Here is a 23,448-nt window from a genome sequence, read left to right as displayed (position 1 = left end):
ATATCTCGCATTGATAACGAGGAGAAGAAAACCCCATTAATGCGCGATAACCTCTGAAGGGATTTTAGGCGGCCCTTCCCTTCCAATTTGCGTCGTGCTCCTTTAAATTTTTGAATTGGCGGGGTAGGACCTACATCTTTTGCGCCGACTCCGAATGGCAGCTGCGAGGCAGATGTGCTTTCACTAAGAATCTTTTAATGGCAGAAATACACTCGGAGTGCTTACCAAATCACTGCCGAGGGGCAACCCTGCAAAACGTACTTCTTATTGAAAAAATTTGTTTTTCAAATTTTGATGTTGCTTTGCCCATGGCGTGAACCCAGGATCTTTGGTGTGGTAGGCGGAGAACGCTACCACCACACCATAGCGGCCGCCAACTTAAAACCATTAATTTCCTATAACTTCATGAGTACTTCTTTTGTGAGTGAGTCGACTACATTTTACAAACGCTATGGATTTCAAGAGCGTTTATCTTAATTTTTGGATAAGAAAATAATAAGAAAATATTAGAAACCGAATTCGAATTCGTAATAGTATCCGTATCGGAACGGATTTCGATTTGTCATTGAATGGTTAACGTATTGATAGTTGATAACGATCGTTATTGATGGGTTATCGTCTTGTAATCTGTGTATTGTCGATTTCCTATTGACGATTTATCAGCTTTTAGCCGCCATGCTATGGAATGACTATGGAAATGTTAACGGTTTGTGGTGGTTTACAACCGCTATCGATGGATTATCGGTTTTTAATTGGCGCGTTATCGGTTTATGACTATGGAAATGTTAACGGTTTGTGGTGGTTTACAACCGCTATCGATGGATTATCGGTTTTTAATTGGCGCGTTATCGGTTTATTATCGACGAGCTATGGTTTTTAATCGGTATGTTATCGATTTGGTATTAACGACTTACTGTTTTTTATATCAGCGCGTTATCGATTTTCCACCCGACGGGCACGTTTTGTAATCGGTGTGTGGTGATAGATGAATTATCAGTTTGAAACCGACGTGGTAACTATTTGTTACCGACGTGTTATCGCTTTGTTATTCAAAGCAACGTTATCGACGACATACAGGTAACCCTTCGATAGTTAAAAATAGCTACAATCGCGATAAATTTCCGAGGCGATTTGGGCCGAGATTTTGTTCCAATTGGAAACCAACAACAAACTGATAACTCGATGATTGTGTTATTATCTTATTGTACTTGCCAAAAAGTTATACTGAAATAAGCCTAACTTATCCCTACATGGCTACGGAAATGTCCGAAAGCAGTTCAGAAATTATTCCGAAATGGTCTCAAAATAATCTCGAAAACAATCCAAAAATAACCCCACATATATCTGAAATGATCCCGCATGGTACTTACATAACTACATAGATTCTATTTTTTAATGATACAGAATGATACCCAATATCGTTCTAACTGATCTCGTAAGGATTTAAACAACATTCCATATAGATCCTATACAAATCGAGGACCATAAAACAGCACCGAAAGCCTTTTAAAAACAAAACGTAACTCATGAAGTAGCCTTTCCGTTTTCTAGAAGTAATTTCGCAAATTACAAGTACTCACAGCTTATTTTTACAGACATAATTTGAACATATTTCTTGCATATATTTCAAATTTTCAATTTTTAGGTAAAACCGTGCACTGATCATGATCATTTTAATATTGTAACGAATTTACTGCAATTACGCTTATTTCAAATCTTTTACTAAGGTTCGAATCGCTAAACTGTTGAATAAATAACTCCACTATTCAATAATGCAAAATGGCCTTTATTAAAATTCTTCACAATATAACGTACTTCACTTTTATTGCTCGACAGATAGCGTGCTTAATCAAAACTGATTTTAGCGCCTCTACTGCTGCTGCCTTTTATACTCTTTGATTTCCTCGTTGCATCTTCTAGGCGCTTCCAGAATTTACTTAGTTACTGCTATATAATTATAACTACAGATGCACGTGTGTAGCTCTCATATGCACGTGTATTTGTGAGAGACACTTCCACTTGCATACTTTCCACACTTGCATACTTTAGGGATCATCTCAGATAATATATCTGCATGTGTTTGTGCGTTGCTTCTCCGCTGCGTGTACGTACATATGTGTAGACATAATGACTGGATTAGTGATGTGCATCAAGTCACTGCTTAGCATCGGTTTAGAGATGACAGTACCCCTTAGTGTGGCTAATATTCGTAACAATATTAAGAAGTGTAGATCTTTTACGATCTGTTATCTGTTAGAACAAACCTGTAGCTAATTAAGTAATTTCTAGTGAATTGTGCCCACAAAGAAATTAAAAACCAGCAATGCTGCACATAAATTTTCAAGCTATGTTCTATTGATACATTTTTTACAAGTTTAGCAAAACATTACATCAGAAAAATTAATTGGTTAACAATTGCAAATCATTGTTCCGAGTTATTGGTTGCCATATAGACTGTCTTAATTCATAGCATATGGTTGGTATATGTGTGTCTTTATTTCATTATAATTTGGTTATGTAAATACATAGAAGTTTATGTTGAATATTGTTTAAAGCAAGTATAATTCAAATATGTAATAAGTTTAACTGAAGTTAAATTGAATCTCACGCTTGAACAAAAGGGTTTATTTAGTAATTCCAGTTTAAGTTAATCGTATGCCTGCTCAACTTCCATAGCATAGTCAGAATCGTTTGAATCATGAACTCAATTGAATTAAAAGTAGAATATAATCAAACATTTTATTTTGTCTAAAGGAAACCACAAATTTATATACATAAGTTAATATACATATACATACATATCTTAACATACATATTTCTTATTTACGTATGTGTGTTTGTGACTGTACTCCTCCCAGGCTACTAGACCGATTTTGACGAAATTATGTGTTATGTTCAAGGGAATTCGAGGATGCTTTTGATTCACAATTTCGTCCGCTTTATTTGATATCTTTCCGAAAAGTGAACGAAAGCCGACCTATTCTAAAAAAAAGAAGTTAATATCGCAAGTTTTTTGAAATTTAGTAGAGGGTTCCTTTCTTGACTCGCTTATTATTTGAGAAACTTTTCTTTCCGGGCATTGACCCAGAGGCCGACCTTTTCGACAAAACCTTATTAATGGAACGACTTGCTTGAAATAAAATACAGAGGTTACTCTTCGACAAATATTTAGGACCCTTTCTTTCCGGAAAGTGGACCAGTATGGTGGCATTTGTTTGAAATTTATTATTAGGCAGCCTTTCGGAAAAGTTAATCGTACATATTAACGTCAAATGGTTGACACGGAACTATACATTTGTTTTTCTTCATTGCCTTTTCTTTCTTTTCAACTATTTGTCATCCCCTTCCTTTTCATATCTTTTCTGTCTTTTTTCTTTTCTTTTATTTTCTTTTCTTTTATTTTCTTTTCTTTTCCTTTCTTTTCATTTCTTTTCTTTTTTTTTCTTTTCTTTTCTTTTCTTTTCTTTTCTTTTCTTTTCTTTTCTTTATTTGATTAAATTTTTTTACTTCATTCTATTGCATTTTATTTTAGTTATTGATGTTAGAGAAAAAAGAAAAGGAGTTGCATAAAGCAACATTGTTTCAACCAACAAAATGAATAAATATTTCAACTTAAATATTATCGTTGGTTTTTGTAAACACTTTGAATATCAGCAAAGAAAATTACACATTATGCATATTTGCTAACGCGACGGCAATACTTCCAAAAAATAAATATGTCGTTCATTTACTCTCGAAATCAAATCTGAGTATGTGCATGACAACAATTTCATAGATTATGTTTTTGGTGCCTGTATTAGTGTCATTATTATATTGATATTTAAGCGCAATATTTAACCTTTTTGAATTTTTTACCAATGCAAAAATTTCGGCTTGCCAATTTATATACTAGATACCTGCGATATTTTCCTAAAGTGTGTTTTTTTTAGTTCTTCAACTGAGATCCAGATCGAAATTCGGATCTGAGTTATCCCAGAATGTTTTCTTACAATCCGCGTATGCAATAAGTTGTGGTAATGAGGGTTTTAAGGTTCAGAAGAAGAGCAAGAGAGAAAGGTAGAGGTAAACACAAAGCCATAGGCTACAAAAAGAAAAATAAGAGTGGAAATTGAACACGGAGATAAAAAGAATGCTACATAGAGAAGGGAAGGAGATGAAGAAAAATAGAGGGAGGTTGAGTGAAAGAAAAGAAATCGGGATTAAAAGAGAGAAAAATTGAGAAAGTGAGTGGAGGAAGATATACAAGAGAGAAAGGGGTCAAACATCGAGATAAGGAAGGAAAGATAAGAAGATACATTACTTTACTAAGAGGAGAGGTTAATTTTTTCAATGAAGGCAAATTAATTTTCAGGCAGCACAATGTTTTCCCGGTACTCTAGAAATCTCACTCAATGCTCACTATTTAGAGCAAAACAACTTTTTCAGCAAAGGGATGAACGAAAATGGCGATTCCAGAAAATTACGGGCTCCATATAAAGTTGAAAAAGCCGTAGGTTGAAATGGCTGTTCCGTTAGGGCCTCACATAGACTGATCAAGTCCATAGTGTTGAAAAAACCCGTTTAAACTCTAAAAATTTTGTGTTTGCTAGACAAATACTCTCACAAAAATTATCTTAACTATCAGCATGCCGCTGGTAAGCCCTATAATTTTCTCCATAAAATGGTTAGAAACTTCAAATCAATATAACTATAACGCCCGGATTTTAACCCGGAACTGCAGATTTCGGAGATGTTTGAAAAGTTTTGTATCCCGAATCCTGTTCTACTCAACGAGGCCTATAAGAAAAAGGCATCACTTTCCAGGTTTTTTTTTTTTTTTGTTTTTTTTTTTTTTTGTGATACATATGTATAAGTATTAGAGTGCAGGGGTTAACTATAACTTGGCTGGCGTAACTTTATAGTTTGGCGAGTGGTATATCACGCCAAATGGTTCAAATTCATGTTATTATAGTGTATGTGTGTTGCATATGAATCTTTATACAATTATGGAAAATATAGATGGTGCCCGCCTTTTACTGGTACAGCTAACCTAGAAAGACAAAGTAAGAGGATGAGAAGAGAAAGAGAGAAGATAAAAGTTAAAATAAAGTATGAAGTTTACTTTAACTAACTTTTGATTGCTTCAATAATATTGTATATCCACATTTGTTCATATATAAAGGGTTTTCAATTTAAATTTTCTTAGCTAGAAAAGATAAGCATTTCTTCGCCTACAATCGGTTAAAGTAATTTGCTGAGAGACAACATATGTAAATCAGTAAGAAATTTGCATATAAAAGGACTCTATCTCAATGCATACTGTGCATACTTGAGTGACTTTAACATACTATCAGAAATTTCTAAACATCAAATACTGTTGCAAAGCGCAAATACATATCGACTTAAGATGTAGTAAATATGCAGCAAGGAACATAAAAATAGGAGTCGAATTTTTTATGAAACTTCGTGAATGTAATTCTTACTTTTTTAAATATATTAAAGAAAATTACATAAATTTCGCAACTGAAGCTGTGCAAACTAACCGCAAACACGTTTTCAAAAAAAAATGCAAAACTCAAGAAAATTTTACGAAAAGCTCGATTTTTTTATTAAGAATTTTCTGAGTTTTATTTCATTTGCTCCGAGGTTGCCTTGGAGCGTAACTTTAACGAAAACAAATAAGTAATTTCGGGCTATAAGAGAAGAACTTCGTCGGCGTACTGTCGATCGCGAATTATTATAGTCAAGTAATCAGTTTGTTATATTTTTGATATCGCCGAGTCATCATCCGCTTATTATGATTTCCTTATCGATTTTTGTCGACGATTTATTGATGTTTCATCGATTTTATATTGAAGTTTTATCGGTATATGTTTCATAACAATGCGATGAGTCGTTGTTAGCAAATCGATAACACGCCGATAACAAACTGTTAGTACTACGATTAAAAATCGATACATTTTCAATAAGAAATGCATAGAGAGGCGAGAAAAAATTGGTAACTGTCAGACTACATATAGATAACTTTTTGAAAACAAAACGATAACCTATTAAGAAATTATAGATAATTTTTGGATACATAATGGACCACATTTCGAAAGTAAACCGATATCTTTTCGAAAACAAAACGAAAAATTTTGAATAACAAATCGACAACACACCGAGACTAGACAGCTCTCTGGTAGGAAACCGATGACTTTTTCATGACAAATCGATAGCTTTTTGATACTGTATCGATATTTTTAAAGGAATTGCATAAAGCAACATAAAAATTGATAACCTATCGACAAACTTGGTTAGCAATATAGCAAACTTCGTCGATAACACACCTATAATAAACTTTTCAACAAAATTATCGATATTAACCCGATAACTCACCGATAACTCGTCAATAAAATCGATTACCCGTCGATAACCTTCTTTATCGAAATCACACCTCGTCGACAGCTGCTTCTTTCCTTGCCTTAATTTGCTGTACGATTTCGCTCATAGGTATGAAACTCTACCACCCACATTATGCTACAAAGTAGTGACTGCACTTACGCTTACATTGTGTGTTTACTCATATAGCATACCAATCCCACACTATAGGTCTACCCTACATATTAAGCATACGCCTCACACTAACTCTTACATTCTATATTACTCCATGTAGCATACCACTTCCAAATACTCACTTACGCTTACACTTAACTTACGCTCACATTCTGGATTAATCCATGTAGGATGAATATGTTCCTACATCAATATAATAAATGTTTCTTAAATAATCGAAAAAAAACAATGGTAAATTTATTTGACGAAACTTGTAAAAATTGCCAGTGCTATTTTCATGTTCGCTGCTGTATATATATTATACTATAGAGGTGTATACTATATATATATATATATATATATATATGTAGGCGTATATGTGTACATGTATTGTGCGCGTTTAGACATTTATGCGGCAGTTACCCACGAACGTACGTACCAAAAACGTGTCAGCTGACACGACCTATCTTATGAGTGTGCAATCTAAACGAAAACTCACCGACGTGCAACGCCCGTACGTACGTAGCCCGGAACGCAGAAATCAAAACAATTTTGATTTTTTCCGTAAGAACGTGTCAGCTGATCGCTCTCTCACTAGACAGAGTTGCCTAGTAAACTTTTGTGCGCTAATTTTTGACCGTTTGCAGTTTTATGCAAAAACACCTAATTAAAGTTTGAAAAATTGTGAAAATAATTCGAAATAATTATGTAAAAGTGCAGATTATAAATATGTAATCTATTGATATTTATTTAATATTAATTCCAGCCTTTTACAACATTAAAACTTAAATTGGAAAAAGTTGGTGTTTCCATAAGCATGCATGCAAAATGGTCAATGGCAACAGTGCTTATCTGTAAACAATACACACACAAATATGTTATGTACATGTACACAGACGCACACATTGATTCCTACGGGCTTTAGAGTTCGGTCAAACGTGTTTCGTACGACAACTGTCCGTACGTACGGCACACGTCGGTGGGTAATTGCCGCTTTACTTACATTACGTCAAACTTACTTATGGGTACGTACATATGAATGTTTTACGTGACTTGAGAGTGCAAAATGTTATGTGTGATATGTTGAAGATGTGATAAAAATTCATAGACAAGTGCTTTCTAATGCCTTTCAGCATATGTAAAGATTTTTCAACTAAATTGCATACATATGTCCTGAAACAAACACATATGGAAGTTAAATTGAATATATTTCTAAAACTCAACTTTTATTTAAATAATTTCAAAAGTAATTTATTTTAAAATAGAAGTGAATTTTTTCTTTACCTTGCATTTCCATGCATCAATGTACATGAGAAAATCTATAATAGCAGAAAGTTAGGTTCTTCGCTACCAGCGCATTTTCTTAGAGCTTGGCACTCTACCACACCGAGGGTCCTGGGTTCAAGTCATGGGAAAAGCAACTTAAAAATTTAAAAACTAGTTTTTAAATTAATGAAGATTTTCCAAGAGGAATGCCCCTGGGCAGTGGGTTGGCAAGCACTCTGTATGTATTTCTGCCATAAAAAGCTTAACAGGGAAAATCCATTGCTTCCGTTCGGAGTCGACGTAATTCTTAACAAAAATGGAGCACGACGCACGTTGGAAGAAAAGCTCGGCCGTAGCCTACTTGGGGAGAAAATCGTACCAAGTATTTATTTTTTTTTTTTTTTTGGCATAAAAAAAAGAACTGTACAAGAAGATCTGGACATCTGTAATGTACCAATTTCATGCGGTTTTCACCTAAAGCCTGTAAGCTCCCCAAAAACTGATATATGGATTAGAGGTAACGAACCCAGGTTTAAATTCCTTATTTAGTCAGGTATTAAACACTGCTTCATTCGTCCATTAAATTTTAAGTTAACATGCATTTTTGGCAAAACTTAATTGTTTTCACATATAAGGGGCTATTTATGCTTAAATGATGGAGGAGACCGTTTTCGTTTCTGTTCTCCTGTGACGAGGTCGACTACTAGAATATTTATGGCATATCCGTCTTCATCCTTCACAAAATTGAAGAGTTATAAAAGTTTGCATTGCAGATATTTTACACAAACTCTAATCGGGACTGGGAGACGGGACGGGAGAACTGCTACGTCAGTGGTGCGTTATAAGGGCCACCATTTTCGCCAGCTAGCACTCCTATGGAATGGGTAACAACATTGAAATCTAGAATTTTTTAGAAATTCTATCAACAGTCGGTTTTAAACACTACAGATACATATTGCATCCCCACAACATGTTCTGCAATTGTCTTATTAAAGAAGCGTAGAAGACTGCTCTTCTATATTGGCAGGGGCTGTGTATAGCAATACCGAACAGAGCAAATAGCATACATTTTTTTTTGATTGCCCCCGCTCCGCTTCAAATAGCATTTCGTTTAGCGTTTTTATTCTGCTGTTTGCCCCGCTCTGAAATATGATTTGGCTCGGAGCGTCGGGGATCTGAAAGTCGGTATCATGATGCGGTGCACCCAGTTATGATTGAAAAACCAACCAACTAATTATACACAAAAATATTCGCACCAATTGTAAAGATGTGCACCGCTGCGTATACGAAACATTTTTATTTATTTATGTAAAGAGTTACAACCTAACAGAAATTCATGGGAAGCGAATAAAAGTGTGTTAATAAATTTGATTTGCTTGATTTAGTTAATTTTCTTACTTTTATCCATATTCTTCTTTAATTTTAAACGATAAATTTTCTTTATCTTTACAGATAGTGGGCTCAATAGAAATTCTGTCGCGCTGAAGATCGGTCATTCAGCGGAACTTTTGCAAGTTTGGCAGATAAGGTATGTGTTTATTACAAATATTTTTAATAATCCATATTACGAAAGATTTGTACTACAAGATTTCAAGTTTAAAACGTGTTAGTCATCAAACTGGAAATTCAAAGCGAGCATCCTCTATTTTCAGTATTTTTTTCTTATCCCTTCTTACTAATATACCATTTTATCGCGCCTCAGTTCATTATTACCTCATACGCGCCAATGAAATCTCTAACCAAGTAAGTAAGTTTGCCTTCGTCAGATTAAGGGTCCATCTGTAAAGAGTAACGCAGGTTTGGGAACAGGAAAGAGCAAGTAGGGAAGGTTAAAGTAAACTTCTGTATTTGCTATGAGAACTGGGTGATTTCGGAATATTAGTTTTATTATTCATAGACATTCTAAACATTTTCATCGAACACATTTCTGGCAATAGTTAGAACCCATTGAGTCCATATAACGTTCCGTTCAACATTATCTCAATCTGCCGGTAAATTTACCTGCCTTTACCATTTATTTCCAGTAGTTCTTAAAACATTTGGGGGTTACGGTTATTAGTATAAGCGCCTTACATGCAAAAAGTGGTGAAGTCTTCACCACTGAAACCCAAGCTAGGGAAGATTAAGTTAGTAGCGAGCATCGGGCTTAAAAGCCTTAGCAAAAACTGCACCAACTTAAAATCTGTCCACTTCCATTCTAAAATATCGTTTTGGTTTAACGAAGACTATTGAAATCAATGTTTCGAACACAAACGTCTGCAAATTTTGGTCTACATTTTAAAACTTGTATCCAGAGTCCTTGTAAAATGTAAATTATGTAGATGCGGATTATACGATTTTTGCCCATGATTTATGCATTGAAATTCACTTAGACTGCTTATGATTTCGAGGGCGATATCCTTGGCCGAATATCTACTCTTTAACGTTTCAAGGTGTTTCTTTTGTGTAGCTGGGCTGAATAGCCCGACAAAAACGTCTGTCAGAAAGTCTTCAGAGCTACACCTAGAGCTTCTAGGAAAGCAACGTCGACGAAGGTATGCGTTCGAAGTCCTATACCATCTGTACTGTTCGCACATCGGGAATTGTAGCCCTTAAAAACACCCGAAAAAATTGTAGGCACCCTTTGGTGTGATCAACAATAGGCCAGCATTGATGCTAATCATTAAAACTGTTCCACGAGAGTCATGACTAATAATAGCAACCATAAGTCGCCTATGTGCGTGACCAGCACGGAGCCACAAATGATTTAAAAATCGTGTCGACGACGAGTATAAGGAGATAGCCCAGAACATCTTTTGCGGTGAAACTACTCTTAGCATGAGACATACAGACACAAGTGTGACCATTTTAAGTATTTCCTTTTTTTCGGCAGACGCAGCAGTATGAATCCGTTAGATCGGGGTTAGGTTTGCAGCCTACAATAAGTGAACGAAAGACAGCCCCTCCGCAAGCAGCTACTCCTGACATTTTTTGAACGATCCACGAGACTTTGGAGGCAAAACCACCAGATCTTTCCGAAATGGCCAAAACTTTGCTTTCCTTAAATACATATCAACAGAGCCTTTCCTAAATATTATTTTTTTTAATAGAAAAATCAAGCTTTTTAAGATAAGAAGGTAAAAAGACCTTGCCGCTGCCGCCGGTATATAATAGTGCCAACGCTTCCGCCGCCGATAATTCTTAAATTAATCGTGCGGGGATTTAAAATAATTGTTTTATTAAATTCAGTTCAGTTATCTTTAAATTAGTCTTGCGCTATAGTTAGTTTTATTATTATCATCCCAGCAATAGTGCACCAGCTTAATTTACTAACTCGGGTTCTTGTTACTTATTGTAAATACACACATGACCCTAAAGTCATACTTGTGTACATGTGTATGCACAGCTTTATGTACATATGTGTGCGTAAGCATACGACTCAATATACGAGTATAGATAGAAAAGCCACTCGCATTTAAGGCCTTGAGTGTTTCAAGTTCTTACGTCAAATTTATGTGTTTGACCTAATTAACATCCTTGCTGAGCTGCCTGCGCCTATACAACTTAAGTATTCCAACTGTAAAATTGCATGTGTATATTTGTACAGTTTTACAAAGCCATTTATAATAACGTGCGTTTGTGTGTTTTGCATTTCATTTGAAGTGCCTTCTGTTGACTATTATTTTGAATTATTGCGAGCTTAAGCGTTTGAGGCTACTACAGAATCATTCGAATTTCTCATTGGTTGTGTTTGCGAAAATTGATTGGCTGCTAAATTTATTGAGGTTTATGCACATACGCACATAGATTACACTTATGGCCAATTTAATAGATAGATAGATTTATATGCAAGTTATTATTATATTTGTATGTATGTGTCTTAATTGGTGGCCACCGTGGTGTGATGGTAGCGTGCTCCGCCTTCCACACTGTATGCCCTGGGCTCACACCCCGGGCAAAGCAACATAAAAATTTTAGAAATAAGGTTTTTCAATTAGAAGACAATTTTTCTAAGCGCGGTCGCCCCTCGGCAGTGTTTGGCATGCGCTCCGGGTGTATTTCTGCCATGAAAAGCTCTCAGTGAAAACTCATCTGCCTTGCAGATGCCGTTCGGAGTCGGCATAAAACATGTAGGTCCCGTCCGGCCAATTTGTAGCCAAAATCAAGAGGAGCACGACGCAAATTGGAAGAGAAGCTCGGCCTTAGATCTCTTCGGAGGTTATCGCGCCTTACATTTGTTTTTATTTTTTATGTGTCCGACATACATAAATAAAAAGACGTTCACTTTAAATAATAAGGATGTCCAACTTTAAAAAATCACTACTCGAATTTAAAACGTTTAGGGCTTTTTCTCAAGTAAACTTTAAGGTGAACGAATTGGTATTTATGGGGCGAATTAATTTTAATTTTAACTGCGAATTTTTAAACCTTATGTATTCATACGGTTTTGCAAATTTTAGAATAATACATGAAAATAGGAGGCAGCTTTAAGGGCAGCGCCTTTAGAAAACCAAAAGAGAGTGCCTTTTACTCCTCAAACACAAAATCCTTGGCTATAAAAATCCCCAAATACATAATCACGTTTTGGAGATTTTGATTTGTTCCATCGTCACGGGTGGAAAATTGTACGTAATATTTCATCTTAGTTGAAGCATTCTTATACACCAGTTGGAGATGTCTGATTCTAATAGATACGTTGAGACACTCATCATTCTGTTATTACTGTCATGTAAAAAAAACTCACAATATCTTAGTATATTTGCAAATTATAATAAGTTTTATGATCAGTGTTGCGCAAAATTTTTTATAATGAAGTGCAAATTACAAAACATGTACGAAAGTGTATATAAACTGATCTTTTCTTTGTTTTTAAAAAAATTTATTTTTAAATATCCAAAATGTTCAAAAATTTTATCATATCCATTGCTTACAATATTTCATAAATCGCTTTATCGTCACAATAATCAAGAGCAATTGAACTTAGTTCTTAATATCCAGCACAACAACTAGATTTGATTAAGCTGGTCAATACTTGTTTATACATTTCTGTATGTTTGTAATAGAAATAAGCTGAAAATTACCAAAAATTTGCCTTCACTCGGCACCGATTGATATTTATTGCAATTGTTATTGTCTCCACCAATCTTTTATACGATACCTGAATTATTACCGGAGTTACAGCTGCGGAATTGTGGTGAAAACTGAGTTTAAAAAGGGCGGTGACACGCACATTTCTTAAAATTTTAATTCGACATTGCTGGCGACCCAAATGCTAATCGGACACATTATTTGAACGAGTTCGCTTTATTAATATTGTAATGAATTTAGGGAAATTCCGGTTATTCCAAATCTTCTGCTAACGTTCAAATCACTAAACTGTTGAATATATAACTCCAATATTGAAAAATGCAAAAATGGTCTTTATTAGACTCCTTGAAAGTACTTCACAATAACACTTATACTTCGCAACTGATAGCTTGCTTAAATCAAACTGATTACGGACTACTCAGCTTCTGCTGCCTTTATACTCTCTGCCCAAATGTCTAGACGTTTCTTGTTCTAGAATCCTCTACCTGGTCACCAGCCATAGGCGAGTATATTTATAGTGTGTAACCATATGCGTGTGTATATATGAGCGAAGTAGTAGCTGATGATGACATCTCTTTCTCTTTGCTGCTTGTATGTATGTGTGTACTTGATGATTAATTTGTTTACGTACATACAAGTGTGGCAACTTGCTTTATTGTTGTTGTGGCTTTATTTACTTAGTATCAGACTAGTGATGTGATATTCACTTAGTTTTACTAATATTCGTCACAATATCTAATTTAGATAGATGCAAAGTTACAGCAACTGCTCGAGTCTTAACCCAGAAGTGGATGAGACCACGAAAAAGTATTTTAGGCTGGACTTGTGAAGAATTTCATCATGTTCAACTTCGAAATGAGCGCGAAACTCGAGCAAGCCATACATAGGAGGCGAGATATTTGCGAATATCTCAAGACACGCACATGTCACTTATCACGGCATTTAATACCATTAACATAATGTTAAAATAAAGGATTATGCAAGCTTCAAATTCTTATCTCAAATTCCGAGGTCGACACCTTAAATGATTAGAGTAATTTAAATTTTCTTAATGAATCAATTTTGAGTGCATATTGTTTTCAGTGCCATAATATTTTTCAATAATTTTTAGCTTTCAATTTTTTAGTGTAAATTTGTTTTGTATACCGAATTGACGTTATCCATTCTTCAAGTATTATATTATGAAAACTCTGCGAATATATGTAAGCAGTTTTCTTTGTTTTCATATTTAAATCATACAGCGAGTATTTAAGAAGATTTAATAATGAGCTCTTTTTTCTAATTTTTTGAGGTTGCTTTGCCCCAGAGCACGTGACCTCCACACCACAGGGGCCACGAATTAAAACACAGCAGTTACTTTGGCACTTCATGTTATGCGAATGAAAGATGATGCTCCTTCCAAAGAGGGCGCCATCCACTTTGCTCCAAGGACCAGGTTGGTCTATTGTTGGTTTGGTCACTGGTCCATCATACAAGCCAAGCACGACACAATATTTGAGCCTCATTAACATTATACTCTAGTTACTCTATTGCGGACTATGACTTATGGATAACTTTGTATGGATTTCCTAATATGAATGTACACTCAGAGAAAAAATTGTTCTAAAACGAACGAATCAAGTTCAAAATTAAGAACATTCGTTGAAAAAAGTCTGTTAAGTACGTTTTTTCTTAACTCGTGAAAGATGGGCTTGTTTTAAGAACAGTTTTTCCAAGCACACCGTTCGTATTTTATGACCACTTTGGTATTGATATGTGAACCTTCAGTGCTCATTACAAGCACTACTTGGGCTTGATTTAAGAATTTTCGTTCTCACGCTTCGAGAACGATTTGTGGTCGATTTAACATTTTTCGGTCTCAATTCAAGAACGGTTTGTTCTTGATCCTTTGTGGAGGGGGTGGGGGATGGAGTGGGAAGGTGATTTTTCCCAATTAGTACCCATTTATTTATTTTTATTGATAATAATTTTTTTGTAATTAATAAATAATATTAATAACAAAAAAGCTATTATTAAAGACCAAAAGATGAAAAAACGCATAATATGCATTTTTTCACGTCTTTCTCTTATTGAGAAATTGTTCGTTTTATTGATCCAATCTGAATATATACTTAAAACATTTCATAACAAGTTTGAGAATTAGCTGTACATATATGAGTGGAACTGAACGAAAAATAAGAGTTAAAAGAATAGAATATAAAAAAATTGTTTTAAAAAACTTCAGAGTTTGAGGTGATAGACCTCGCGCCACACGATTGCAACCGCAATATCGTAGCCGCTGGGCCACTTACAACTGCTTGGTAGGTGATGCTAAATGTTGTATTTAACATTTTAGTGCACACGAATTATACCGTTTCTTTTTTCTTGAACTTAATTTAAGAACGTTGTTCTTAATTTAAGAACATTGTTCTCATTAATAGAACATTTGCTCATATTTTAAGACCAGCCGTTGTCTTTTCAAGAAAATGGTTGTCAGTTTAAAAACAAGGTTGCTGTTTTGAGAACAGGTCGTTCGTTTTTCAAGAACAAAAAAGTAAGAACATGAAAAGCTTGAAATGAGTCCGGTGGTGCTGGATTTTAGAACGGCATTTTTCTCTGAGTGTATATTTGAATATCTGAACTATGTCCACACAAACCGAATTGTCATTATTAGATGGCACATTGAGCAGCTATAAATGTTAATTTAATTGTGATTTCATAAGTTGGATACACAGGTTTGTGTCTTAGGACACATGCGAACATTCCTATGACCACATCTTGTTTAATTAGGAGTATGTGTATTTGTTTAATTGCTATACGTACTAATAACTTAATTGAACTTGTGGGAGCTGTATATGTAAATATTTCGTGAAGAAGGAATAAATTCCATATTATTCTTCATAATTCAGTTTTTGTATAGAACTTTTCTCTCGAACACTCCCAGAACCGCTTCATCTGATGTTGTCAAGGTCCATGCTTCTGCACCGAGTACGATAAGTAACTTGTACAGTATAATTTTCTTTTTCCGATTAATTTTCAATTGAATACCTACCGTAAAGTAGCATTTATTGGCAAAAGTGATTATTTGCTGAATTTCGCCTATTAACTAGTACCCCTCTTAGCCACACCCTATGCTTTATTTCAGTAAAATTTTAGTTTGGTATAAATTTAAGGCTCGCAGCCAGTGTAAGTAAGTCACCTGTGTTTAGCTTCCCTTAAACTTGTACACTCGTGAATTTGTCAAAAATCTTTGTTATTGCATATGTTAAAAAAAAAAAAAAGATGAATGCTCGATTTTAGGAAAATGAAATTTGGTTCACGCTTCACGTCCTTGCAACTGAAGCGAAAGCGGTCCAATATACAAACGACTAACTGCAAAAGGACACACATTCACAGTAATAAATGATATTTGAACTTGGTCATATATTTTCACATCACGGCAATAGCTTTCGAAAACGTAAAAATCATCGAATACGTGTGTAGTTATTCCTTCCTTTGTGCGCATTTTGGTGCTCAATAATCCAAATAAAATCGGATTGCAAATATAAATGGATATATACGAGCATGAGATAAATGCTATTAGTTTGAAATGTGTTCAAGACTGGTCGACTAATGTCACTTCCGATCTCTTAATAAGAAACAGACCTTTTGTTCTAGAAAATTCTAAGAAGAGACTAAAGGACCTCTTTTTTATATCCGAAAAGATTTTGAGTTGTGCTTAGTCGCTATTCATATTCTTGCCTTTCATTGCGCTCAAGTACCCCGCAAAAAGGACAACATGAAGGTCCGTTATGATACCACATAAAATAACGGTGACGTAGCTATAGCTACTGAAAGAATCGTTGTGTAGTAACGGTATAGTTTCTAATGAGACCGATCTCAACCGTGGTGAGCTCTCTCTAACTGGACTCAACCTAGTAGGTGCTTCAAGTTAGTTTCGGCTTTTCGAGAGATAGCCTTCTTACTCAAGACTTAGTTTTGACCATGAATAAGCAAGCCCCTATGAGTAAAAACACATTTTTGTTTGGCTTGAATTGAATTTATAAATCAAAAAAATTAATAAGTATTCACCGAATTAAATGAAGAGGATCCCATTTTCACACGAAAAATTTTACTTTGGCTTTAATCAGTGCCAACAGTACGCAATGAAAATGTATCCGGAAAGACTATCTTTCAGAACTAGTGGTACAATTTGCTTGCCTGTAAGTATGTCGCATTAGGGTGGCCACAAGAAATCAATTTTAGATTTTCACCTAGGGCACCCCCCTAAAATATGCCAATAGATTAGAAAATGATACACACAAAGTTTCAGGCCAATCCGATAATGTTAACACGTGCCTCATTGAGGTCAAAGTTAGGAAGAACAGCGATTTTGGAATCAAATTTTTTTGTGTTTCGTCAGTAAAAGTGAAACCATTTATGCCAGGAACTTGACTCGTACACCATTCGACAGGTAGTTTTATTTGTATTGATTTTGATCTTAATAATATTTTTATAAAACGGTTATTTTTAGCAGTATTTAGCATTTATCAGATCAGGTCATAGTGGATATCTCTAATTTTGAATTTCCATGCAAACGTCTATGGACATTACAATATTCAATGGTATACGAGTCAAGTTCCTGGCATAAACGACGAAACACTAAAATTTTTTCTGAAAAATCGCTGTTTTTCCTAACTTTGACCTCAATGAGGCTCGTGTTAACATTATCGGATTGGCCTGAAACTTTGCAACAATCATTTTCTGATCTATTGGCATATTTTAGGAGGGTGCCCCGAAAGATAGAACAAAAATTAAAATTCACCATATACCTTGAAACCACCCTAATGTTGCATGTTGATGCGCACCACTTCACAAAAAGTAATGCAATAGATAGATAGCCCAGCTACTGAAAGCTAAAATGTTAAACAGGATTTTTTCCCCATTTTGCGAAATAAGCAATGTGAAATGAAAACTTTTCTCGAACTGTTTCGTGTTTTGGAAAAAATTTCGCTATAGAACCTAAGGGCAGGTAAATAAATTTTAGAGAGAGCAAACAAGTATGTGTATGAAGTAAAGGTAGAATAAACATTTTTTTTAATTTTGCAATATATTACAACAAAAACATCACTTTGAAATTTTCAGCGTGAAACTAAAGTTAGACAAAAAATATATTGCAATTAGTTACAACACGAATTGGATTATACAAAGAGGAAGAGTGGGCGGCGAGTTGAACAACTTTATGAAATATTAAGCCGTAAATCATTGAAATTTTAATTCTATTTAGAGCTTGTAAATTTTAATTAAACCCAATTATCTTCTGCTTGAGCAGATGCTGTTTTAGCGAAGCTACCTGCTGGACCACTTTTACCTATGTACATGGCGGTTTATGGCGCTAATATTAAATTTTAAAAAAATATTGTTGGGTCACAAGGGTTATATTTTTAAAGCTCAGCTGTGCATTGCGCACAGATTATATTAATTTAATTTCCATAACGGGCATAAACGAGTCGAGATAAATATAAACTTTCAGGTATAACAATGCCCAGGAGAAGGAACAAAATTGATTAAGTAATGTCGGTTTGTCCGTTCTTCTGTCTGTGAACGTGATAATCAGAGTAAAATCTTAGGTATATTACTATAATAAACGTTTTCTGGCAGATCTCCTATCGCTACTTAAAATTTGCCAAATTAGGCGAAAACTCTGCGTTTTTATACTCAGCTTGCTTTGCACATAGAGTATATTAACTTTGGGAACATGAGGATTGATCGTAACCACATTACCGAGTCGACACAAAAATACAGACTTCCATGTATCAAAATGATCAGAATGAAAAAGGGAATTGATTCAACCATATCCGTCCATTCGTCCGTCCATCTGTATGTGCATACGATAACTTGAATAAATATTAAGACATTCTATTGAAATTTGATATATGGGTCTCTGGCACTCTTCTCTGATTTATAAAGCAAGCAAGCACTATCAAAATTTTGGCTGCATATATTTTTCTTAAAATTCGGCTGTGATTTACGAACTCTCAATAAGGACAGTTTCGGTAATTTACATGCACCTTCACCACCTACATGGTTGTTTGAATGATATTTTCTGAATAACCTCTCAAATTTTCTTTTCCGAACTATTTTGCAATGTAAGCACACCTTTGTTGCCTTGAGGTTTCACTTCACCCCCAAGCAGTATAACTCTAAAGAGTTAAGCTGCAGTCAGTGGGCTGCTCGTTTTCGGTAAAATATTGACCCTGTTTTTTTCGAAACCTGTCACTTAATATTTTGAATAATACGATGTAAAAAGATCAGAAGATACTTCTATGGGCACTAAAATTTTATTCACAAAATGTAAAGCCAAATAAATTTTGCTGAACAAATTTTAACAAGTTTCACTCCCCTCATCTTATTTTGCACTTTATACTTCTACGTTAACCATTAGAGATAATGTTGGACCCCGCCGTCGCCAATGCTTAGAAGTCGGTAAATCTCAAAAAAATTTTCTCTCCAACACTCCCAGAACCGCTTCATCTGAGTTTTCATATTCCATACTTCTACACCCTAAAGCAAGACCGGTCGATAAGTGACTTTTAGAGCATGATTTTCGTTTGCCGAGAAGGACTTTGCTTTTCAATTGTCTTCCTAGTCCAAAGTGATTCTTCGGTGGATTTCAGAGCTGATATTGTTTTTTGGTTTCCGAACAAACGAGGACAGCTGGTACTTCGTTTCGTCCTCATTCACCATGAAACACATCTTTTCCGCTTTTTCCAGTTTGGAGTTTTCAAGCCGATAATATCAATTTCATCCGCATACACCAGTAATTGCAAGCTTAAAACCATCTACTTATATTGTTCTGTTTCCCTTTGTCGGGTACAAACATCGGCATTTTACTTGGAGGACCATGCAATTTTATTGACGTTTGCTGGGGAACAGTTATTTTCGATCAGGTCATTCACTAAGTTGGACACTGGTTTCATGCCAGGGCCCCGTGTCATTTTGTCTAGTCTGCAATATGCTCTCTGAACCTTGCTATTTTTTGTCGTCCTGTGTCACTGTGTTGGCATTCGAGGGGATAGCTTTTATTCGCCGAGGCTTCCAAACGAATTTTCTGAGTTAATGTTGGTTTTTAGTACTCGCCCTAAAGTTTTCGATTTCTTATGTTACTCGTAATGTAAAAAGTACTCAGAAACCTTATTTGTGTGCAGTTTTAAGAGCTATCTGCAGCTCTAAAGAAAAGCAAAAATTCATATAAAATGACACTAAAGAAATGTTCAAGAAAAATTTCGTCTGTCAAATTTTTCTTCGCAGGACGCAGCTCACAAGAAATTTCGACTACTATTTTCTAAAGATTTTAAGGAACAATATTAAGACAACTCTAGTTTTGTTAGAAATACTTTATTGTACATTCTTTCCTAAACAAAAAATGACATTTCGAAGGGCAAAAAAAACCGTAATAAATATTCACTAAAAATCAAAATTAAATTTCCATATTTTTTTTTTTTTTTTTTCTCGGACGTTGTGGCAGCGCACTGCCCTCAAGTGGCCCGATGAAACCAGGCTAATCCTGTTTTTGGTTTTTTTAATTCATACATACTGTTTTTTTTTTTTATGTATCCTAATTCTTATTTATGTGTTATTTATAATTTTTTTGTTACCGAGTCTTTGAGAGGCAGTGGCTTCTTAAGCGCCGAGATCTAAAACCGCTCAGCTACAGAGAAACTCATCAGCTGAGAAATATAGATTCACAAAATACAATAGACTAAAATTAAATATAGTTTTTTAATTATTAAGAGAAGATAGAACCGTCTTTTTTATGGCAAAGAGCGAGTCCGAAACATCAATTATTCTCGAGTGAGAGTTATAATCTTCACACAAACATAGAAAAGGTTCGTGTAGTTGGAAATTACTTCTGTATTGTTTAAGAATTATAGGTTTATAATGCCTTGAAACTCGGCATGGAACATTCAAGTTTACTTCGTTCAAAAGAAATGGGCTTGAAATCGATCCATTTAAAAGTCTAGTCATAAATAGTACACCTAGCATTTCTCTACGATTTGCAAGTGTAGGAAGATTTATTAGTTTTAATCGATTAGTGTAAGGAGGAAGATTATACGGAGAGTCCCATTGAAGATTTCTCAAGGTGAAAATAAAAACTGTTTTTGAATTGATTCTAGTCTATCCACATGAACTTGATAACGCGGATTCCAAATTATCGATCCATATTCTAATATCGGCCTCACCAATGATGTAAAAAGGGTTTTCGTAACGTAAGGATCACCAAACTCTTTTGCCCATCTTTTCACAAATGCTAAAACCCCTCTCGCTTTATTGGCTGTGGCATTAATATGAGGGTTGAAACTAAGTTTGCAATTCATTGTAACTCCCAAATCGACAAAAACATCAACGCTTTCCAGAGTTTGGCCATTAATTGTGTAGGAAGCTGGCTGTATGTTCCCACGTAAAAACACATAGATTTACATTTTTCTATGTTGAGAGGCATAAAATTCGCATTACACCAAGTAACTAAACGATTTAAATACGCCTGGAGTACAGAACGTTCTTCAACCAACGCGTATGACTTAAAAAGTTTTACGTCGTCGGCATACATTAAAATTTTAGAATATTTTATAGTTGTGGAAACCTCGTTTATAAAGATCAAAAACAGAATAGGACCGAGATGACTGCCCTGAGGCACACCGGAGGGAACATCGATGACATTCGAACAAATTTTTTTAAAAATGACTCTCTGAGTTCTACCGCAAAGATAGGAGGAGATCCAGCGAGTTAGGCCAGGTTGAAAACCAAGCAATTCGAGTTTATAAACAAGTAATGAGTGGCGTACTTTGTCGAATGCTTTGCTGAAATCAGTGTATATAACGTCGTTATGATGATTGTTTCTAAACGCATTAAAGACGTGAGTTGTAAATTCAAGCAAATTGGTTGTGGTTGATTTGGCTCTACAAAAGCCATGCTGAGAACTATCTATCAATGTAGAAATCGAAAATGTAAGGTGATTAGTAACGATTGCTTCGAAAAGCTTAGGGATAGCGGAGAGCTTTGCTATTCCACGATAGTTTTCAATAGACGACTTGCTTCCTTTTTTATGGAGTGGGATAAGAAAAGATTCTAAGCATATTATGCATCAATTGCAAATCGCCGTCAAACCCTTGGCTACTCCGATTTTCATACAAAAGATACACGTAGCTCAAATAGTGTATTTCTTTCTATTCAGCTATCAAACCTCGATCTTCAAAAATCCTAAGTATGCTCCCAAAACTGGGTAATGCTTAGTTACACGTATCTCATAAAAATAAAAGTAAGTAGCATTGCATGTTTCAGAAAGAGTACTAAATTTTGCATTCTTTACAATGTGCCTGATATCTGCTAAGTTCAGGATTTACATTGCTCACTGAAAAATAGCCACAGCAATCGAAATTGAACTATTTCAAGTTCAATGCAAAGTCGAATTTTGTGTAATAGCAGTTATTATCCCATTTATTACAAGAATGCCACATGAAAAATAGAAGACTTAAAACACATAGATGAAACTACCCTGGAGGGAAAATCTCTAGTTAAAAACCGTTAGGCCTCTAGAGTATTCTGAACCACTAATAGTTCGCCTTTGGTCTCTTCTACTCGCTTTCAACTGACAAATTCAACATGGCGATTTCCTAGGCATCGAAAATTGTGCACGTTGAATTACCTTTGCTGTAGGTCCGAACTAGATACAAATTTGGCTGTAGAACTATTTATTTTATAGCACTTTTCGGTAGTTCCTAATTAGGTAAAAAATCGTTGGTATAGATTTATTTCGTTCATTGATACTATTCCGGCAATTCCGCGCTTGTGGAAATGTGTGTCGATTTGTGAACTAGAGAAAATATTGTTACTATCGAACTAGTACTTATTTGGTACTTTTGGTCTAGTTCTGAACCACAAATTTTTATCACTAGTACCTGACTCCCCTTCAGGATAACTGCTGACTTGATAAGTACTAGCAGCGGACCACTTTAAAGTGACAGTCACAGTCTTTGCAAGAACAGTTAAATTGTATGCACATAACTGTATCGTGCGGCTACCAGTCATTTTATTGAAGTGCTTGCATATTTTATTTTCATTTTGCATGTGGCTATTTAGTAGTTCAAATGATAATCTCAGTCACAAAGCTAAAATGGCTATACATTGAAAATGAAATAGGCGAATTCCTATTGCTTTGGATATTTTTCAGTCGTCAATGCGAGCCGAGGTTTAACTTTTAATAGATTTTAGTGATTTCAATGTTTTCACCCAGTCTCCACCGTTATTTGAAACATGGCCTTGATTAAGACGTTGACTATTGACCATTGCGCCTTTCTGAGCTTTGATATTGAAAATAAGCGATTAATAATATGGCGGAATTCAATAATGTGTAGCGCAATCCTTTCAAGGGCTTGCCAGTACAATTTATAGCTTCCACAACCCAATTGACAACCTCACCTGTGATGAGTCCTGTTTCCCTGTTTCTTTAGCAGGCGAGGCTCTGGCGATGCCTAGTTTATCGCGGGGATGGCGGTGGTATAGCCGTGAAGGTTCAATGTGGTCATATTTAATCGTTCCCGAGATGGGCGGAATTGTACCTTAATGGTGCTTGCTACCGTAACG

At 35.2% G+C, this 23,448-nt stretch overlaps 1 protein-coding gene across 7 annotated transcripts in view; it reads left to right on the top strand.

The window, feature by feature from the left end:
* The window catches only part of Liprin-gamma (liprin protein kazrin), a 512,121-nt gene that overhangs the window by 421,740 nt on the left and 66,933 nt on the right, over window positions 1-23,448 (top strand). For all 7 annotated transcript variants that reach the window (XM_067776680.1, XM_067776681.1, XM_067776678.1 and 4 more), the window contains one exon: window positions 9,232-9,307. The gene's annotated coding sequence lies outside the window, so the exon portion shown is untranslated. The remainder of the gene's footprint in view (window positions 1-9,231; window positions 9,308-23,448) is intronic.

Source organism: Eurosta solidaginis, chromosome 3 (genome assembly GCF_040869045.1).
Source record: "Eurosta solidaginis isolate ZX-2024a chromosome 3, ASM4086904v1, whole genome shotgun sequence".
NCBI lineage: Eukaryota > Metazoa > Arthropoda > Insecta > Diptera > Tephritidae > Eurosta > Eurosta solidaginis.
The sequence above is the reverse complement of the archived record's forward strand: the minus strand, read 5'-3'. Positions and strand labels throughout refer to the sequence as shown.